At 39.9% G+C, this 16,575-nt stretch overlaps 1 long non-coding RNA gene across 3 annotated transcripts in view; it reads left to right on the top strand.

Moving 5' to 3' along the window:
• Nucleotides 1-16,575, top strand: part of LOC309974913 — a 400,558-nt gene that overhangs the window by 177,253 nt on the left and 206,730 nt on the right. For 2 of the 3 annotated variants that reach the window (XR_014326933.1, XR_014326934.1), the window contains 2 exons: nucleotides 5,679-5,926; nucleotides 6,805-7,358. This is a non-coding gene — a long non-coding RNA (uncharacterized lncRNA). Of the gene's footprint in view, nucleotides 1-5,678; nucleotides 5,927-6,804; nucleotides 7,359-16,575 lie in introns of those variants that run through there. The other variant, XR_014326932.1, reaches the window with a different exon arrangement.

Below are 16,575 nucleotides of genomic sequence, written 5' to 3'. Positions count from 1 at the left end.
AGATCATCCTGGATTATGGTGGGGCCTTAATTCAATGACTGGTGTCCTTATAAGAGGAAGCAGGTTTGTACACAGGGACACAGAGACATACAGGGCGAGTGCCATGTGGCTGCAAGCCAAGGCACGCCGAGGAATGGCAGCAAGCACCAGGAGACAGGAGAGAGGCAAGGAACGGATTCTCCCTTGGAGGCTCCAGAAGGAACCAACCCTGCCAGCACCTTGATTTCAGACTTCTAGACTCCAGAGCTGCGAAAGAAAAATATTCTGTTGCTTTAAGCTACTCAGTTCGTTATGCTTTGTTATGACAGCCCTATAGGAAACTAACACTTAGGGTAATATTGAAATGTCTTCTCCTATGCTGCAGGTGTGCCTGGTATTCATGGAAACCCTGGAAATGCCTGCTGGTGGGAAAATGATTTTGGTGTAATACTGCTCCCTCTTAGAGCTAAGACAACCAGCCCTCTCTTTCTCTCCCTCCCTTCCCTCCTTCCTTCTCTATTTGTCCTAGAATCTTAAAGGTCACTCACTGGTAAAAGCATCACAATGATACATGTACTTTCTTTAAAAAAGTGTGTTGACAGGGGCCTATGTTTTTCTTTCTTTTTCAAATGCTGAAATTTTTAGTGAGCCCTTTCTTGTCAATACTGCAGGGCTTCAATCAAATAGCACTTGAAGTCTTTCAAAGGCCTACAAGATTGAAAAAGATTCCAGCCTGTTCGAATGGGGAATAATAGGTCTCACACACCCTCCTGATTCCTATAAATATCTCCCTTCCCTTGCTGGCTAGAGCTCTGAAAGAGAAGGGGACCTGGGCACAGAGGAGGTGCGGGGGGCTTGGCAGTACAGGGCGGCACGAAGGAGAGGAACTGGCATTTTGTGGATTCTATCGGTTTACTGATTATCCCAGAACCATCTGTTGAATCCAGGGTGCCTGTTAAAGTCACCCCAGCAGTCCCACTGTTGCCTTTGATATTTACAATTGAGCAGGTTGAGGTAAACCCAGTCCAATTAATAAGCATGTGGTACTTTAATCAAATAAGGATTAAGGGCAAGCAAAGACAATAATAGTACCTTTACTGATTTCTGGGAGATAATTAAATCAGACTTACAGCACAGGGAGAGAAAGGGTATTATAAGTTTATAAAAGAGAAGATCTTAAATTCTGCAACATTAAGTTAATGCTCTGCATCAACAAAGTGAAGAAATCCCCTCTTTGCTGGGTGATGTAGGGGAATCAGGATAGTAAGCAGCTATTAAAAGAGATAGCAAGGGTGAACAATGAAATACCCTCAGCCATTTGAGTATAATAATCTGTAAATATATTGAATAGTTGGATGAAATGTTCTTTAAACTTGCTGCATAAACTACAAAATTTTTCAACACCGGGAGGTGACTCATTTCTTCACTGTTGGAATTCTCAGTGAAAAACCCTGTTGAGAATTTTAATTGATATTCCATTGGAGGTACTAATGAAATTTCAGAACATATTGCTAGGTATATGTGTGTGTGTATCATGCCTGAAGAAGATGTTTTCTCAGCTCTTGTCATTTCCCTGGAGAGAGCTCATGGTAGCCTTCCTGCTTGGAAATTCAACTTTCCTGGATCCTCTTTACTCCTCGATCAACTGGATGCATCTATCCATATATACTAATTGCCCCAAATGTAAATAATATATTTGATGTGTGTTCCTACTCAGTGTTTATTTCATCAGTAAGGTAATGGTCAGAGTCCTTGGGTTGCAGGCAACAGAAACTGACTTTGGGCAATTTAAGAAGGGAATCTCCTAGAAATTGACCTGGAGCTCAGCAAATCAATTGGAAGGCTGAGAACAGGGTTTGGCAATAGTCATTTCTTAAGGTTGCTCTGAAGGGCTCAGAATGTTTCCAGACAAGGAACAGCCATGTCAGGGAACCATAGCTGGAAAGAATGATTTCAAGCGTTTCCTCCAGCCCAGCATCTCTCACGTAAGACGTAAATCCTGGAAGACAGCAGCTGATTCCCTGGGCTTCTGACTCTTCTGAGAAAGTGTGAGGAATGCTGTTTTATTTGACTTTCCTAGTGGGAGGCAGGCACTGGATTTACTCTTCCACTAAAACAATACTACTGGAAAGATGTAATTCTCCAAAAGAAAATTGGTATTTTATAGAAAGGATAAGTGGATACCGAGCTGCCAAAAATAGTAAACACACATGCACACAACTATCTACTGAAGTAGTTTATACCTATGTATTTATATTTGATTGATTTTACATATATGCATTTGTGTATATACACAGATATTTGCCACTTTTTAACGGTACCTTGCAATGGTAGTGCTTAATTAATACTTCACAGTCAAAGTTTTACAGATTTGATGTAGATTTTTGAAGACTATGAAACACTCCTTTGATGATTCTCTTCTGGAAATAATTTTCCCTAATCTGAATGACTTCTTTAGGGTCTAGCAGAGAAGGAATGAGGGTAAAATGTATTGAATCAAAAACACATCTGTAGATTTATGGGGTGCTTCAGTAGTGACTTGGAGATGAACAGATCGTTAATCTGATAATTGTTGAAAAGGTAGATGGAAACACATAGAGAGAGAGGGGTTGAAATTACTGGACCACTGGCTTTTTAACATATGCAGGAAAGGGATCAAAAGCATGGAGGGGTATGGCTTATGATACAAAGCAGGTGGTTGGAAAGGAAGAGGAGAACGAATATGTAATCATCTAGTCTAGGTCATTTTTACCACTTGTGAAGCTAAACTAAAATTTATCAGATTTTATACTTGACGAGTATATCCTTTGTCTTGATTTTGTTCCCATAAGAAGGACTTAGTTGTTGTTTAGCTATATTTATGGGTAAACATCTTCATCAAATTCAATATAGATACTAAAATTTTATGTAATTAAAAAAGTAGGGTTATCACATTAAATTTATAGACAAATACAGTTGAGTTCTCTTTTTTAAAAAAGTGCTTGCTATTAAGTGATATTCTAGCATTTTGAAAACACTGACATCTGTGATCAAAAATCCTGTCTAGGGCTTCCCTGGTGGCGCAGTGGTTGAGAGTCCGCCTGCCGTTGCAGGGGACACGGGTTCGTGCCCCGGTCTGGGAAGATCCCACATGCCGCGGAGCGGCTGGGCCCGTGAGCCATGGCCGCTGAGCCTGCGCGTCTGGAGCACACGGGAGAGGCCACAACAGTGAGAGGCCCACATACCGCAAAAAAAAAAAAAAAAAAATCCCGTCTAAGTTGTTATGTTTTGAATCAATTTTTTTTTTTTTTTTTTTTTTTTTTGCGGTACACGGGCCTCTCACTGTTGTGGCCTCTCCCGTTGCGGAGCACAGGCTCCGGACACTCAGGCTCAGTGGCCATGGCTCACGGGACCAGCCGCTCCGCAGCATGTGGGATCTTCCCAGACTGGGGCACGAACCCACGTCCCCTGCATCGGCAGGTGGACTCTCAACCACTGCGCCACCAGGGAAGCTCCTGAATTGAGGTTTTGTCAGTGTCTTGACCTGTAAGCACTGATACACATTGTCTGCAAACTAAGTGTTTTCAGTAGAAGAGAGTAGGCATTAACTACTAGTAGAAGTCACTAATAGAGTTAAATATTATTTATTTGGGTGAACCAAAAAAAAATGTGCTTTTCTCTATGTAATTTCCTTTTAAATCCAGTAAAGTTGTGGCTTTATTTTTTCCACAATTCTGCCGTGCTGGTGTTCAGTTGAGGTTAGTCTCTTTTGTTTTCCTTAGCTCTCCAGTGGTGGGTATTACTTTATTCCCTCCAAGGCTGACTGTGTATGTAAGAATGACAGGATGGTCTCCACTGGAGACCAGCTTTTGCTTTACTGATATGGGGCTATATGAGCTTGTCAACCATATTAAGCCTAAAACAGGAAGTGGCAGGTAATGTATTTGGTTTCCAAGGTGAAAAGTAAACAGATTCCACATCACTATAATTTCCTTAATGAAAGAACCTTTAGCCATGGCTTTCACATATTTCGGGTAGTCTTAAAATCAGCAATGCATATATAGAAATGTGAGAAACTCCAGCAAAATCTTAAGCAAGTGTTCTTAACATGGGATTTGTAGTTACCTGGGACCTACAGGAGGTCTGATGGAGAAACTGTTGGCCCAGAAGAAGTAGATCATAAGAGAGTGCTTGTACTAGAGAAAGATAAGGTGGGATAATATATTTGGGGGAGGGGTGGGCTGGGCTTCTTGCTGTCAGTTCCCTATATCATCCCACTCCCTCTGTGCTCCCTCTGACTCCTCCCAAATCCCTTAGAAATCTTCATCCATGGGGTGGTTGCTATAGATGAACTGAAAGGCTTTTCTTCTATTATTCTTACAAAGTCTCCCTGGAGTAGGCTAATATTATCACCATTTTACAGATGAAGGAACATATGTCACGAGCCCACAGTTATAAAGAAAATGGCAAAGCAGAGATTAGAAAATTGTTCTGTGCTAAATTACCTAAAAATGATTCATGATATTCATGTGGTTAATCCCAGAGTAAGTGGTGTGACGGTTCAGAAATATCTGGAAAATTGCACAGCCCCCCCAAGGATTTTTTTTTTTCTGAAAAAGTTTCAGTGAGAAAATTCCCAGTGATCTCAGAAAATGAGAAAGAAAAAATATGCCCTCCCCACACTGGTACATTAAAAAAAAATGTTTTCATACCTTAATCCAGAGAGGGTGGAACATTGGGTACTCCTGTCTTGAGACCCAGTATTTTGTAAGGTCCTATATACTTGCTGGAAATAGGTATCTAGAGTCAGGTTTCTGTAGCAAGGAACAGAAGGAGGCGTGGCCACTAGCAGGTGCTAAGATAACCTTGCAGTGTTCATGCATTATCAGAGCATGTGATGGCTTCTCATCACTGAAGCCAAGATTAGGGTTGGCTGCCGGGCAGTGCCCTGGGGATGTATCCTTCAGGACACATGTTTGCAACCTTCTTAGGATCCTTCTTCTCTTTTGACTTTTGCTTGTGTCACTTGTCAAAAATCTAGGGCAAGTAAAAGCAGAAGTTAATTTTGTTATGTTAGATCTCAGAGAAGAGAGGCTATAATAAACACTGAAGACTACTACGATGAATACTTAGCATGGTATCCTGATTCAATGATTGATTTATTTCCTATTTTAACTCCATCTGGCACTTACGTGAGCTTCATCGAGTCATAAGTCTCCAAGCCTCAGTGATCTCATCTGTAAAATGGAGCCCTTCTTCCTGGGTCTTGACAGGGTGTTTTGAAGGTAAGGATAGGTAAGGGTACTACTATACACAGTAGAAGCTGGGTCTATACTGAATACTTCGGTCAGACTTACAATTATAACCCAGGTCTTTCAGACCAAGTCTGAATTCCGCCTTTTGGAGTTACATGTTAGAATTACCTATCTAAATAACAATGTAGAAATGTGCAGACAGAACACCTTGTGTTTGGAACTCAGATCTGTGGTTTTCATAGTTGGTCATTACTTCAAACTGTCCCAGTTTGTGTGGTTGCCACGGGATCACTGAAAAATGGTATCTCATGTTCTCTGTTTATAAAAGCATCACTTACCCACCTAGGGCTTAATAAATTGAAAGTTTTACTGCTTAGAAAATAATCAGGTGTTGAGAAGCACAAATTGTACGATCATTTTCTGAAGGTTAATAGGCTTTTTCTCTTTCTGTTTTTTCCTCCACAGCATTACCATCTAACATGAGGTCACTTCTCCAGATGAAGGAGAGGTTGAAGTGTCACACCCAGCATGATCAGTTAGATGATGGAGAAAAGAGGCATTGGCTACCTGACCTTAATCTCCTGGGCAAGAATGACTGAATGGGGAAGGCCGAATACAGAGAGACTCAAAGGTGGAGGAAATCAGCAGAGTATCATTTAAAGAGACACAAAGCAGTATGAATGTTGACTCATGACAAAATGGACATCCTCAGGGTAAATGCTTATTGGGTTGTATACTGGTTCACTTATTTGTTTAATTCGGAGTGACTGCAAAATGAATATAAACACCTTTAACAAAAGCAGTGTGGTAGAAAAGGAAGCAGGTACATTTTTCAAAACGTCTAGATTTTGTATCACTTAACTTGCTTAACCGAAGTGACAAGGAGAAAGATGATACAAAATATATGGGAGCTGCAGGATGTTCTATGAAGACAGAGGAGATATGACTAAGAAGGGAATATGATAGCTGACTTCCTCTATTTAAAGGCTTGTCATTGGAAGAAGGATTAGACATATTTTGGTAGGAATGGCAGAGTGGAGGTGTATAAGGACTTGGCTTTGACTTAGTGTAAGGAATGGCTTCCCGATATTTGGAACTTGACAATCATAGGAGCAGCCATGCTTAGCTTCCCATTTCTGGGTCGATGGATAACCATGGGTGTAGAGGGATTCTTGCATTAAACAAGATGACCTCAATCACCCCTTAATAGGCCTGTTCTGGAGCTTTAAATCACACTGGAGAGGTCTAAAATGATTCTGAAACTTCTTTAAGAGCAGAACTGAAGGAACTTTGGAGCTGCTCAGGCTTTGATAGAATTAGTCCTTCTCGGCAGCGTGCATGTATGTTGTAGGCCTGGGAATGGTTGCTGGTCTGCTTCAGTTATGGACAGCTGGTGTTAGCCAAGGGATGTACTGGATTAGTCGTCCCTAGTAACAATCATATGAGATGTTTCTGGATTATTAGGTGATATCTTTTATGTTTACTCTTTCAGTTTTATATTTATTTTTCTTTTCCATTCAAGCACAACTTAATGTAAAAGCATTGTGGTTGGGAATCTGCTTCTCAAAATAAACCACTTATTTCTTTCTAGAATCCATTTTGTTGTTTGTATTTGTGGAGTTCAATTGTGAGACATCAATTTATCGTATCTGTGGAAAACTAGCAGAAGGTCCAGAGGAAAGCCATGGAAGTGATGAAGAACTAGGAAAATGGAATTCAGCCATGTATCCTGGAGAGGTAAGGTCGAGGATAACATTTACACTTGTTTGCATGCCTATTTTCCTAGCACAGATGCTCAGATACCTATGTGTTGATCAACTTATGTACAATTGTGGTCTTCTAGTTTATGAAGGCTACTGTAGAGGATGTTTTCTACTGAGACACGGGCATGATCAAGATGGTTACATAGTAGGTACACTAAATTTAACAAATATTTATTGGATTAACTTGAATTCAATGTTAGTTTCAGTATAAGCGTCACACTGATAGTGAAGGTCATTAAACTTTAAAACGTGTTCCCAAGGAACACCGTGGCCTCTTCATTTGAGAACATCTTTTAAATTGGTTAGCTAATTATCTGTTTAGAATAAAAGCAGAGGAGCAATTCTGAGCACTTCATAAGGGCTCATACAGTTCTTGTTTTCACTTGTGCGCTTTGCTTGTGTGTAAGCACTAACTCTATAACTCAGGGGTAAAATAACGCATACGTACGACGACTAGGTAGAAAGAATCTTCTCATTTGAAATCTTGATTTTTCTCTAATCACAAAGTATATGATAGTCCTACTTCTGCACTATCAAGTTTTCTAATTAAAATAATTATCACATATATGCCTAAGAGTGCCCAACATGTATTGCAAACCTATTGTCCCTAGGAAAAATTGATCCTGGGGAAGAGGAGATAGAATAAAACTTTGACTTAAAAAAAAAAGGTAACTACGTGGAGGACATATTGTTCCAGAACAAATAGTGCCAATGGGAATTAAGAGGTTCAAGCTGGAGTATGATTATAATTATACTGTTGGAGGAACTCTCTGTGCTTTTCTGGCTGATGAGTACTGTAGTAGACGCTTGGTGTTCACCTATCCAGCATCCGTTATACCCCAGGAAGTTTACATGACACTGATCCTACTTATACCTCCAGGTATGTAATCAGATGGTTCTGATTGGCTTAGTCTAATCTGAATATTTCAGTCTCCCTGTCCATAAGGGAAGAGCATGTAACACAATCAGGCCAGTGAGAATGTGGATTCCAGAAAAGGGCTTCTTTTCCTCTGAATGGTGTGGTGAGGCGATGTAAAGGCTGACACTACTGCAGCCATTTTGCTACTAGGAGGGAGAGCCAAGATCCTGTCAAGATGAAGCTGACTAGCTCTTTGTTCTTCAGTTTCCTCATCTTTAAAATGGATATGATAATAGCACCTTTGTCTGGGTTTGTTGTGAAATTAAATTGTTTAACTTACGCATAAGATGCTTAGACTAGGAAGCACCAATAAATGATAGTTCTTATTAGTAGATAGAGTGTATTTCCTCTACTTTAACAAAAGCATCATTTCCCCTCCCTGAGCCTAATGTAATAATTTTTAGGGCCTTAGCTGTCTGGCTAATTGTATTTAATTCCTTATGTTTTTCCCCTCTTAGGTGAGCTCTATACTTAAGTGATCTCTGCACAGAGTTGGTTTTGCCAGTAATAAATTGTCCGTGTCACCATTTAAATAATGAAACCTTAAGGGCTGGTCCCTAAGTGCCATCTCTGGACTTCTAGTACCTGCAAAATACCTGATCCTTCCTCTCGAGCCCAAAGCTCTGTCCGGGTTTTGCAGAGAAGCAAGAGTTGTGATGCTGTTTCCTAGCAGTGCCCACAGGCAGGATGTGTTGTCAAATGGGAACTAACCTGGGGCATCTGTTGAGCTCAGTTAAGAGTCTGAGCTAATAAGGGTGGCATATGCCTGTGTCTGGGAGGCCAAGAATTGCGCACGCAGAGGCTTCTGTGCTGTTCTTGCTGTCCTAGTAACATTTCTTCCTCTAATATCCATGTTTATTTGCTTATTATTTTAAAGATAACAAGATTTAGCAGAGATAGAGAATAATGGTCAGCATCAATTCTAGAAGCTATAAATAATGGACTTTTCTTTGAAAAGCAACTATTCCATTTTAGTAAGAAATTTGTCAAGTTTTTGGTTAAATTTGACAGAACAAAGACTTGTGATATTTATAGATATTCTTGTGGTGTTTTGCGAGAGGCAGATAGGAACTATGTAAAGATATGTACTTTTAAAAGGTCTAAAATAGGTTACCTATAAGTAGAGGCGTGGGTGGGCAGAGGGTGAGACTTGAAGGAGAACTTCCAGTTTTTACTCTGTGTATATCTGTATGGTTTGAATTTTATTTTACAGTGAATTTATGTATTGCTTGTATAATTTTCAGAGTTTAGCTTTAAAATGTCAATAATCCCATCCAAGTTAAGGGTTATATTTTCTATGACTAATTGTTCAGATCAGGTTATTGTAATCATTCCAGGTGTTTATACTTGAGTCACCTGATGATTCAGATGAATTCAGACTCTAAACTTAAATATTAAACTTAACTATTAACTCCTTATTTATGTTTGGAATATTACATAATTTAATGTTTCTCAAAGACTACCTTGCCTATCTCTTTTTTGAGCCCCCGCCCCAAATTTGGGCTGTATTTACATCTGCAATGAACATTTTGCCTGAGAGACTTGTTCTGAGATAAAGCAGCATGCTGGATCTCCTGCATATTTATGACTCTTGGCTTTCACTGCTCCTGGTTGCGTGAGAATCATTTGCTCTGTGAACAGAACTTTGCAGTAACCTCACACTCGTGGCGATTAGAGCATTCTGCTGCCATTGGATCTAGCAGCTCATGGAAAGTAGAAATTTCGAGTGAGATGGGCCCAATCTTTCCGTTCATATATGGGGAGAGTTTGGCCCAGGATGCTCAGGGGTTTCCAAGGCCCTGATTACTCTTGGGGGCAGGTTGGGGACCAGGATCCAGGTCTTCTGGTTCCTTCTGCTTCCTGACACATGATGCGCTGAGTCACCCAGAAGTCAGCCTGCTGGCCTCATTTGCATCCCGGATGCCGGAAACAAAGTTGAACCATGTGGGCCTTGGGAAATCCAGATGATAGGAAGTGAAGTTAGTGGAGTAGAATGTGGTATAAATAAACAATAACATGCAGGTTTAAACTGAGGACTATCTTACCTCTGTGTAGCAGTCTGAAAAGATTATTTCTTTTCTGCTTATGAAAATAATACATGCTCAATTTAGTAAATTTTTGAAAGCATAAAGAAGAAAATCAAAATTACTCTTAACCACTTTGCCAAGAAATGATCAAGATTAATATTTTGGAATCACACACACATATATATGCATAATCAAATCAGATCGTGTTGCATATATAATTTTGTATCTGGGTGTTTTCATTTAATATTATATGATGAGCACTTTCCCATGTCATCGAATGTTCTGCATCAGTATGGTTTTTAAACGGCTAAATAATAGTCTCAGGTGGTTCTTGTTGTTTTAAGAGATGAACCATCAGAACTGGATGATGTGGAATAAATCCTGGTATATTAAAAGAAAGGGGTGCTAAGGTTTGGTGCTACGATCTGAGGTGTCAGCGTGCAAGGAACGGTGACGGCAGCAGCTGAAAGCTGTCAGTCCTTTGCAGGCAGCAACATGAGGGTGTTTAGTGGCAGGTGACAGGAAGTCAATTCAAAGACACACATTTAAGACAATGTAATAGCTTCTTATTTTGTCCTCCCCCTCAGCATACATTTGTAACGCAAAGCACTACTTAGGCCAAACACTGGTCAGTCTAGGCTCCCGCAAGATAACGCCCTCATCTTGGAAGTGACTCAGATACAAAACTGACTCTTCAGAATTCAGGCGCCAATAGTCCGGCCCACTTTGTCCTCTTTAGACATCCGGCCTTTAGACCATGTCGCTGTTCATTACTCTGCCACCAGAAACAGGGCAATTAAAGGCGGAAGGGATAAAATGTCAAGCAGTCCACTTTGTTCCATGTTAATTGGTTTTGCTAAAAGGGTGTTGAAGGATGAGGTAAAGGATTTGAAGGCCTTGCCTTCGTTTGCTTCATGTGTTCCCTGTTGCCATGGATAACTGGGAACTTGCAGAGTGGCAAGGACCAACATAACCTGAAAGATGAAAGTCAAATCCAGCATCGAGGTTGGTTTATCACTTGGGGCTGTGGAGCCCTGCGTGATTCGAGAGGGCTCCTCTTCTGAAAAGTCCTGGAAGAATGGGGCTGGGACAGAGATGAAACCCAGCCTCCCTCTAGTGCCCTGGATGCGGTAATGCCTTTCCTTCCCTCTTTCCTCATTTCCCCAGATTTCTCGTATATTTGATCATTGAAGAAGTGAATCATACCTCTGTTCTAATGAGTTAAACAGAATTCAGGTAGGGAGCACAGTACTTCAGGTGAAAAGAGAGTTTATGTAATGATCCCAGGAAATGTTCCTAAGACTGATAACATACTCTCAACGTACTGAGAGCAGTAAAGATGCAGCGTCTTTTGCTTGCTTTGTGTTTTCATTGTGGGTTGGGTTGATGAAGCGTCTGTTGCCAGCAGGCTATGGTTTCCTCCTGTGCAGAAGTGCCACATTTGCAGCTCTTGGTGAGGGATGAGCTCGGAATGTGATTTCTTCCTTTTTCCCCCAGCAATTTTCTGCCTGCCTGCATGAAATGCTAATGAATATCTCACACATGACAGAGCAATGAGATGTATCCTTATTTTACAAGTTTTGGCAGATTCGACTTTACAAAGTCTAAGTCTTTTTTGAAAATTTTAAAAGGTTTTTGGTTGCATTGGGTCTTTGTTGCTGTGCGTGGATTTTCTCCAGTTGCGGCGAGCGGGGTCTACTGTTAGTTGCAGCACGTGGGCTTCTCATTGCTGTGGCTTCTCTTGTTGCGGAGCACGGGCTCTAGGCATGCAGGCTTCAGTAGTTGTGGCACGTGGGCTCAGTAGTGGTGGCACGCGGGCTTAGTTGCTCTGCGGCATGTGGGACCTTCCTGGACCAGGGATCGAACCCATGTCCCCTGCATTGGCAGGCGGATTCTTAACCACTGTGCCAGCAGGGAAGTCCCACAAAGTCTAAGTCTTAATGTGACGGTGACAAGACACTTCCAGCACACCCTTCTCCCATCTCCTTCAACTTTGCACTCCGGATGTTCCTCTCCCCACGCTGAGCTGATGTGTTGTGTCTCTGATTTGCAGTAAGCTCTATATTGCCGTGTCATCTCTGCATCTCATCCTTTCCCACCATGCCTCTGTGTCCAAGTCGCTGGGAAAAGTCTAGCTCCGGCAAAGTTAAGTCTTGAACTTCAATCTCAGACCAAGTCAGGTATTGATTATCAGTTGTTAGCGAGTAGCATCAAACCACATTTTATTTATTTATTATTTTAACTAGTTGGGGGTGGGATGGGGCACAAATAGGGAGCTGAACAAGCTTATGGGCTGCAGGTTAAATGCTTAGATGATTTTATAATTATACCATCAAATAAGTTTACTTGTGGGGGACTGAAGGACTTGGCTGATTGATGGTGCCAGTGGAGAGCTTAGTTTGGGGCACGGTGATCTTTCTTTGTGGAACTGATTGCTCTGATAGTCTCGCCACATCTGCAGGAGGGCCACTCACAGATTCCACGAGTGACAAAAGTGTGCATGTGCCTGAGGCACAAAGGATGCAACCTTGCTAACTGCAGAGACAAATAGAGATGCTCCTCTGGGGGAAGTCTTCTGTCAGAGGAGGAGCCCAAGCATGTGAAGTTGGAGTTCATCCTGTTTCCTGTTTGCAACCCAAGGCTGCCTGTGGCATTTGGGCACATTTTTTTTTTTCAACTGTAGAAGAATGAGAGAGACCAGAGAAGACAGAGACGGATTTTGTAAATGCAGTAAAACTTAGAAAGATCCAGGGCAGAGAAAAAGATGGGCCTGGGGATACATTCCCCAGCATGAATTCAGCTTGTCCAGAGTCCCCTGGTTCTGAGGTTTAATTCAGCCTCTGTGTTTCCTTATTTCTGTTCCATCTTCACCTTATGCTCTCCTTGTTCATCTTCTCAGTGAACTCAGAAATTCTAGTTTATGATAGTAAGGTTACTATCAAAAAGTCCATGGCTGCAAACTGTACCAGCTAGACAGCCCTCTGATCGATAATATACCCAGAAAAAAGATGTGTTTCCTCTTTTGTTCCTCTTAGTTTCTGTCATACAGAAAAGAAACTGAAAGATGCCACAACTGGATAAATAACTTAGGAATAAACGTGCTCTGCTATAGACCTGATCTCAGAATAGCCTAGGGTAGTGAACTCAAAATAATTATAAGTATTAAGAAAGTTGAGTTGGAAAGATCCTTACTTTTTCTGGAAGAGCGTCAATATTTAGAAAAAATTTAATAAATTAGCATTTGTGGTTGGAATAGCAAAGGCCAAGAAAGTTTGATTGAACATTATGAAGGTGTAAAGAATATAGTTGGGGTTGACATGCACGTGCCCAATCTAGGAACACCTGGCAGGAGGTGGAACTGGAAGCTTATGAATCTCACAGAAGAATAAGGATATAAAGTATAAACAGATTCAAAAAAGGCTTAGATAAATAACAGTCATGGTTATAAAGGAAGTGGTGAGACCCTGGAGGGTGCATTTCCACCTTTGTTTTTAATATTCTAAATATTATTTTGAACTAATTAAAAAAACATTCTTTTTTAAAAAACGAATGTATATATATGTATAACTGAATCACTTTGCTCTACATCAGTAATTAACACAACGTTGTAAATCAACTATACTTCAATTTAAAAAAAAGAAGAAAAGAAAAACGTTTCCAATTTTACATTCTATTATTAGAAAAAAAACGTGGAAAGTTAAAAAAAACAATCTGGGCAACATAAAAAGGAAGAAGGAAATAAGGATTAATTATAGTCTCACTTGACAGAATTTTTAACATTTTAATATATTTTCTTTCACTTTTCTACACTATTTAAAAATTATTTCACATGGTTGTGAGTTTGCAGTTTCTTATTCTTCCTTTATATTTTTATTTAAGCCCAAAGTTTTCTCTATGTCTCCAGGAAGTCTTTATTTTAAATGATTTTAAGATGCCATTAACTGTACAACACCTTATTTTACATACTGCTACAAAAGGAAAAAAAAATGTTTCCAATTAAGCTATGACACAAAGCCTTAATGATCTCCTGAAACACATTTGTTGCTTACACCAGCCTTTTGATGCTTTGACATTTCTTTCATCTCTCCTAAGCGTTTGGCAATGCTCTTGGCTTGAGTTGCACTACTTAGCGTGTAGGAGATGCTTCTTTTGCATATTCCTCAGCAAACAAAATGTAGCACAGTTTCATCTACTTAGGTTCTATAAAACACACGATTTTTTGCTTTGGAACAAAATATGGAATAGTGATCATTTCCCCTAGGATGAATATGTGCTTCACCAATATAAAATTTACCCACTGCAGCTCTGTTTACATGCCTATTTGTGTACACAATAACTTTTCATCTCAATACCGAATCACAGTGTTACTTTTGAAGACGTTTTAAATGGCAGTGAAATCAACATGTGTAGTACCAACAATGTACATCAATCATTTGAGGTAATGACAAGATGAACATCTGTGACCAAGTTAATGCATGCCTGCCGGTGACAGCTACTTTGTGGCTACTTCGTAGCTGATGGTGATAATAAGGGGCCAGCTACCATAAGACACATTCCAATTTCAGAGATGTTAAAATCTGGAACAAAGTGAGTCTTAGTATCAATGAATGCACCTGAATTTAATCGACCATTTTGTTATTCTGGATCTTTTATTTATAAAAATTTATTTATTTATAAACGATAAACTTATTTTCTCTTATAACACAGATGTTTCTTTGCATCTGTGATTATTTCCTTGGAATAGATTCTGAGAAGAGGAATTATGCAGTCAAAGGATAGACATATTTTAAAGGTTTTTGACATGTATTTCTAAATAGCTTCACAGAAAGGTAGTTGCATTTATATAGTCTTATGAACAATGCTATTTCAGCTTCCTAAACTTGACTTAATGGAGGAAAGCTGTGGTAGGTAGCCTGCAGGATGGCACCAAAGATTCAGAGTGGTGGCATGTGGCTTTGAGACTTGGTCTTACAGGATTGTACCTCCTCCCTTGCTATTTTGGACCACATATTCTTCAGATGACTGTAACATCTTACCAAGAAAAGAGACTTTCTGGATTCCATGAAGAAGGAGGAAAGTCTACATTAAATCCAGGTCAGTATCATGTAATATTACATCTCTCTATCAACATCAATTATCTTACATGTTAAGCAGAAACATTTAAAATAATGCACATTCCTTTTGATGTGGAATGTTTCCATTTTCCTTGGGCTGATATGTCTATCTGTGTGGCTTTGGGTCTTTGCCTTACAGATGCTTAATGCGGGTGGCATCCAAATGCATGACAAATGGAATATTTGCTAGAAGTTAATTAAGAGTTCAAGAGAAAACAGGAGGGTCAAATATCTGTGCATTATAGATGAAGATCAGAGTAGCAATTGGATTGAATTCAATTCAAGAAACACTTATTGAGAGTTAACTCAGCCTGTGTCAGGTAGTATGAATAGTGTGGTCCGTAAAACTGATGGTCTGCCTGCCCTGGTGGAGCTTACAACCAAGGAGTAGCATCACTCATCCCAATTTTCTTGAAAGGTACCCTCATCTTCTATCATAAAATGTAAGTATTTGAGGGGTTCAAAGGATGCTGAAGCTGGGAGTGGACTGTAAAATGTTTTACCGGGAGAAAGAGTTTTTCTCTTTCTTATATTCTGTGGTATGCTGGGCACAGTCGGTTGGAAACTCCTTGTCAGCTCCCATGATGTCCAGATCAACATGTCGCCAATATGCTTTCCTAAGATTTTGAGAGTCAGACAGAATCTGTCTTCTTTAGGTTATCCCAGGACCCCAAAAGGTCCGTGTCTCCTCCCAAGAATAGAAACACTGTGTGTGTTTGTGTCTTGTTCTTCTCTGGTACTTTCTATCTGCATGTCATCCTGGGCACCCTTAGAGGCTGTGTGATATAGTGGGAAGTTATGGGAATTTGGAATTATAAGAACTAGGTTGGAATCTGTTTCTTCCACTTCTTAGCTGTGTGTGACCTTAGGAAAATTGTTTAATTTTTCTCGGTCATCATTTTCACAGCCACCTTATGATTTTAAATACTATTAAGCCCATTTGACACTTGAAAAACCAGAAGTTCGGCAAGGTAAGGTAATTTTCTCAAGAACTAGGGTTCAAATACATGGAGCTTGACTTTAGTGTCCATACTTAAGGACTCATTTATGTCAATTATTAAGAGCTGAACATAGTATTTGGTTCATAGAGAATCCACAATAAAATACAATAACTATGATTATGGTTGTTATGACTCAGAACCAGGATAATGGGAGTATTTACCAAGGTGGAAGCAAAATCTCAATGGCAGACCTGTGCTGGAGTTATTTTGGAGTAGAGAATCATTCTCATTCAACCTCTGACCCCAACCACATGTAAGGCTAACCTTGATTAGAGTGGTAAATGTCATCTGTAATGGAAAGATCTAATTTTTATAATTCTACTTCTGCTGTAAAGAAAAATTACACTTTTGACATTTTAAATTAGTGCTTTAGATAGCCCTGGATTGACATATGTGGTATGAGGGGCCTTAAACCAAGATCTAAAATATAGAGATGAATCCTTAATTAATGAGTTGTGGGTCCTGAGAAGAGGTTAAAGTTAAATAAAATATCTGAAACTAGTGCTGTTTTGAGGTGTTTTAAAATGTTCCTATTTCA

The sequence above is a fragment of the Leucopleurus acutus genome, assembly GCF_964270905.1.
Source record: "Leucopleurus acutus genome assembly, chromosome: 18".
NCBI classification, from domain to species: Eukaryota; Metazoa; Chordata; class Mammalia; order Artiodactyla; family Delphinidae; genus Leucopleurus; species Leucopleurus acutus.
This window is presented reverse-complemented; position numbering and strand designations above follow the sequence as displayed.